The sequence below is a fragment of the Nannospalax galili genome, unplaced genomic scaffold (assembly GCF_000622305.1).
Source record: "Nannospalax galili isolate Female #2095 unplaced genomic scaffold, S.galili_v1.0 scaffold591, whole genome shotgun sequence".
In the NCBI taxonomy this organism is placed as follows: Eukaryota; Metazoa; Chordata; class Mammalia; order Rodentia; family Spalacidae; genus Nannospalax; species Nannospalax galili.
The window spans coordinates 756,710-762,421 of record NW_008330926.1 but is presented as its reverse complement, the minus strand read 5'-3'; positions in this window follow the sequence as shown (position 1 = coordinate 762,421).

The window sequence follows — 5,712 nt, the reverse complement described above, 5'->3', positions numbered from 1 at the left end:
TACAAAAGAAAAGGCTTTGGTGCCATTTGTTAATGTCTTTTTCGAATACGTGAGGAGCGATGTCAAATGGGAACATAAATAGCAGGGTTTGGACCAGGTAGATAAAGAATGTTTTCCTAATAAATAATTCTTCATGGCTGTTAATAACTTATCTTGGAGCACAAATTTTTGTTTTATATACTAGAAAGAAAATACTTAACATCTTTAAAACTCAGCTCAGCATTTTATTTTCATTTTTTTCTGAGCTGAAAAAATAAAATTAGTTGTGTAGGGTAGTCATGAGCTGGGTCTGATCTTAGGGCCAACAATATTTAGGGCATATACTTGAGGCCTAACGTTATTCAAATAATTCTCCCTGAGCCTCAATTTTCTTATCTTTTCTATGTGATTGAGTACCTCCATCCAGGTAAAGTAAATGATTATACAACAATAAATATTATTAGGCCAGTTTCATGAAGGGCTGTATATCACTGCTCTGGCAAGCAAAGTTCTCATGCTGGGCTGGAAAAGGGACCATTTGACACAAAGAGTCTTTCCCTTCTCCTTTCTTCCCCATAGGGCAGTTGATCTCATCGAGAGCAGCGATATTCACATGGCACCCTTTAAAGAGTCTCGATTTCCTAGGAATCAAGTATCAACTGTTACTAAACCAAGGCTTTTTCAGTACCATCCCAAGCACACACAGAGCTATAAATATTTAGTGTATCTACCAACTCTTAGAGATATCTTGAAATACATCAGCTATATCAAGGACCTTAGAGTGAAGGTAAAAATAACTGTACTGTGTCCAACCTGTGACAAGGTATGTGCTTCAAGATAGCTATGAATGTGCCCAACACAAAACTGAAAATTTACTTAAAACCTTATACAGTCTTTTTTCTTCCTTTCTAGAAGCTGTTAACCAGGGGACCCACAGACTCTCAAACAATACTGGCCATCATCTTGCTTTTGGTTACCCACAAAAACTTCATGGTAGGGTCCTATTGCTGAAGACACTACACAAACAAACTGTAGAACAAACAAGGAAAAAATCAAGCTGGTGCTGACTTCACAGCCTCATCTCTACTGGGTAGCATTCATCATAGTGGAAGGTGCTATGCATGCTACCAGAAGGAAAAACTTTATCCAGCTGTGAATCTTGACAACTATGACAACTGGCCTGGCAAGATATACCCACTGGTGCAATAGTGGCACGAATAGTGTGGGAGTAACCAACCACTTTTTAATTGGAATTAAGGTCTGCTTTTTAGGATGTAGCCCATGCCTGACATTGATAGCAGGATTAGGAACCTGAAGCCAGAGTGGCCTTCCCAAGCCAAATCTGATCATGTCACTCCCCTGAGTAATATTTCTTCATTCTTTCTAAAAAGAATGCTACAGGAAAGTGAGGTCAGGGCATTGCCATGCTTTGAACAGGCACCTCAGAGTGAATGGATGATCAAAAACACATGTTATTCACTGGCAGGCTTAGTGGGGTTGCCTTCGAAAGTCTGAGTCTCAGGCAGCAGGCTCTTACAGTAATTATAGAAAATTTAGCATCATTCCAGACCCACTCTGGCATGGGTGAACTTAAATACCTGCCTACATAACTTCAGACCAGGCACAGAGGTTTGTGGGTCAGGGGAGCCATGCACTGGAATTCCAGGTGGGAAGCATATCTACAGAAGCAAAGGTTAAAACATACAGCTGTTTTCTTAAGCAAGCAGGAGGGCAGTTATCCTTATGTAAACTAAGAGCTGTTTTCTCAGATAAGCAAGGGCTGCTTTTTCAGGCAAACTGCTCTAAGTTTTTCTCAGTTAATTTTAGTTTTTTTGCCTCAATTAATTTCAGTTTACTTTCTCAATAAAGCTTCAGCCTTTTAAAGTTTCCTATGATCTTAAATAACCCAGCCCGTTTTTAGTGCTGTTGTCACAGTTTCATTTGCTGCTCATCATTTTTATATTGATCATTATTATAGTTTGAAAATGAAATGTCCTGCACAGACATGTGTATGAACAACAGGTCCCCAGCTGGAGGTATTATTGGGGGAAGTTGTGAGACCTTTAGGAGGTGGGGCATGATTCATGAGGGGGGTCACTAGGTGTGAGCCCTTGAGGAATACGCCCCTGCCTCCACTTCCTGGTTGGCCATCATGATGTGAACAGCAGCCTCATGCTCCCACTGACACAGATTAAAAGACTTCACTATTCCTTGTCAGCCATGAGGGATTGACATCCTCTGAAACAATGCTCCAGAAGAAACCTTTCCTCCCCTACGTTGTTCCTGTTAAGTGTTGGGTCACAGCAACAAGAAACCATTAAACACCTAGCACTACTTGAATGTCCCATGTTTTGATGTTCCAAGACTTTGCAGAGATCATTGTTTTCCTATTGTCTCCCTCAAAAACAATCCCCTTCCATCTAATGTCATGTGTCCTGCCTGCTTAATGAATCCTATCCTGATCTCTCAAGCCTGACTTAGGACCTTCCACCCTGTTGCTAGACCTATGGTTATTTGAAGTATCCCATGTTTACTTCTACCTCTTCAAATGAGGCTGGTCAATTTGATGGCAGGGATTGCTCATTACCTAAGACACTGCTGGGTGCTCAAAGATATGCATTGTAAGAATCATTGCTATTAATATTAATTGTTAATTTAATGTCAATATTTTTGCATCACAGTGCCTCTGATATGTTAATCAGTGGCACACTCACTACACTATAGGAGCTATTTATCAATTGCCACGCAGTTCTCATGTGATAATGCTCTACAACAAATGTGATCCCATTTGCTCTTCTCAGGCATCCCCCATGAAGTATGTTCTTTTATTATTCTCAATTAAAAGATAAAGAAATTAAGGTAAGAAAATTTAATTACCTTTCTCATAATCAAATTAATATCAGGAATAGTGTCCAAACCCAATTCCCCTTCCAGTTGAAGAAAATTCATAAGCTCAAGAGTAGAGAAAAAATAGCTATGCAGCTTATTGCCTTGTCCAGTCTGATCTTATCAAGTTTATTAAAGGAAAATCACTTAATACTCTTGTGACATATTTCACCTGCAAAAAAATTAGGAAAGGAAAGGAACAAAGGAAATGAACACTATGGAAACAGAAGAAAATTCATTTCCAACTCATATCTAAATTCTGTCGAGATGGGAAGCAACTGAGAGAAGAGGAAAATTACAGTTTTTGTATGGTTGTCTTATCAGCAAGTATTTGACAGGCCTGAGAGCCAATCAGGAAAACTGACATGATGTCATAGTATTTTTCCTGAGTATGTTGGACTGGAGAAAGGATGTTGATAAGGAGCTTATCTCTTGAATGGTGCACAGAATGTTTCCACAGTCAAGTTAGACTGATATGTACAGAAAGCATGATTCATGATATTATATGTATATGTGTGTGTGTGTGTTTATACATACATATAATATACATACCATATATATATATATATGATATATAGCTGGTGCTATTAAGATGTAGCTAAACAGAGAACTCTAAATATTTCTTACCTAAAGTATTGCCTGAAATTCACCTCAAAGGGATTTCAGGAAAGAGAGCCTCTAGATGGGAATTCTTAGTATCATAGCTCCAGGAGGCCATACGATAGACCCAAAAGCAATCAGACTTTTGAGGCCTGCTTTCCTCTTCTCCTGCCACCTGTTCTGTCAACAGGGTAAATAACGTCTGCAGTAATCAGCACAGCTCTCCTTTGCAAAATGAGGGACAGGACCGTGTGTCTTAGGCCCGATCTTCATGCCCACTGCTGTGGTGGGCATGATTCTATCACTGCCACAGGCATGCTATCTCTGGATCCTCCCCTTCTGAATTCCCATACTCTACTTTGCTGTATCCATACTGTGTGGCCTATTGGATGGGCAGCACTTAGTAGTCAATTCCTGGAAGTTTTAACAATTAGGGAAATCTTAGTTATTCCCGTTGATTTTCCCTCACCCCTTTCCGACATTTAGCACAGATTTCAGAAGTACATGGTCAGTGTGGAGCACTTCTGGCCTTCATTGAGCTGCAGCTTTATTGTATTTTAAATGGCTATAAATAATACATACTTCTGAGGCTCCATTTTATGTTTGTTTTGCCTTACATTACTGGTGAGGTTTTAATGCAACTGCATTTGCCACAGTGCTTAACAGAATGCTCAGCACCTCAGAGGCGGTACAGAAAGTTGGCTTCCCAAAGGATATGGTCTGAAATCCCCTGCCCCCAAAAATTCATGTTGAAATTTATTGTCACTATAATGATATCAGGAGGTAGGACATTCAAGAAGTAATTAGTTGAGGGCTCTGCCCTCATGAGTGGATTGAAGCTGCCAAGGCAGGAGTGCTTTGGTAACAGCTGAGTCCACCTTCTCCAGGCCCTTCCTGCTCTTGCCCTATTGATGTAGCATCTATTCTCCGGTCACCATGTTATGGTGCAGCAAAAAGGCACTTGCCAGACACCAAAGCATGACATTGGACCTACCACCTCCAGAGCTATGAGAAATAGATTTCTTTTCTTCATAAATGATGTAATCTGAGTTTCTGTTACAGCAACACAAAATGTACCAAGTCATAGCCCCACCTTTGCTTTTCCAGAAGGGCCTGAAGAACAAGTAAATGCTGTATTCCTCCTATTACCAAACTTGGCCTATACATATGTGCAGGGCCTCATTTTCAACGGTTTCTCGTGCCTGGGGATATAATTCTTTTGTATTTATTTTCAGAGTCTATTACTTCTCAGTTAATATGGTTGCATCTGCTGAGCCTGATCCCTGTTCTGTCTGTAATGGTAAAGGGGACAGCATCTAATGAAAGCTTAGTTACTTTCATGAATTGTGTGAGCTCTTGCCCTTCAATTCCCTGTCCTGATCTAGACTCTCCACTTGACCAGTGCCTCCAGTGGTGCTTCCTGCCACCAAGAAATCTCAAACATCTGGAGTTAGAGTCTGAGGATGATGTCAGGATTGGTTTTACTTCACACTGCAGTTAATTATAACATTCACTAAGAAAAAAATAAAGGGACTGTTGTCATAGTGATGATTGACTCTTCAAGCAGGATGCATAGCTTCAACTGGAACATCTGTCTGCATACAGACAAACATCAGTATGTTGTGTACACTGTAGGAATGATCGAGACTGTACTTTAGGGAAAAGATTTTGGCATGGACAGGGTTTCCCACACTTGCGTTAAATTGCATCCACTTTTGTATAGCCATAGTTTCCTTCTGATTTGTATTTTCTTCTCCAAGAGTACTGCTCAGTCTCTTGGCTATTCTCCAGTGATGAGTGTGATTCTGGTTTCTGGTCCCAGGATCCCGGAAGGCTCTGAGGCTAGTGAAAGGGTGCTGTCCATCTCACCATCCGGTAGCCTTTAGGGCTTTTTCCCATGTACAGTTAGGAATGTTTCAGCTGGAATCCCTAACTCAAATGTTCAACTGAAAAACTTTGGGGAAAGGTTCTCATCCCTCTGATTCTTTTGCTGTCTCCATTTTGCCAATTTCAAGGTTTCAGCAGGTGTAAAATATGATGCACAAGCTACAGCTTGTTATACAGTCTTTATTTTGGAATAAAGATGTGCATGAACACTGGATAAACTGGAGGCAGTTAAAAGGAGAAGATTGGCCCAGCGTGGTGGCGCACGCCTTTAATCCCAGCACTTGGGAGGCAGAGGCAGATGGATCTTTGCGAGTTCAAGGCCAGCCTGGTCTACATAGTGAGTTCCAGGACAGCTGGGGC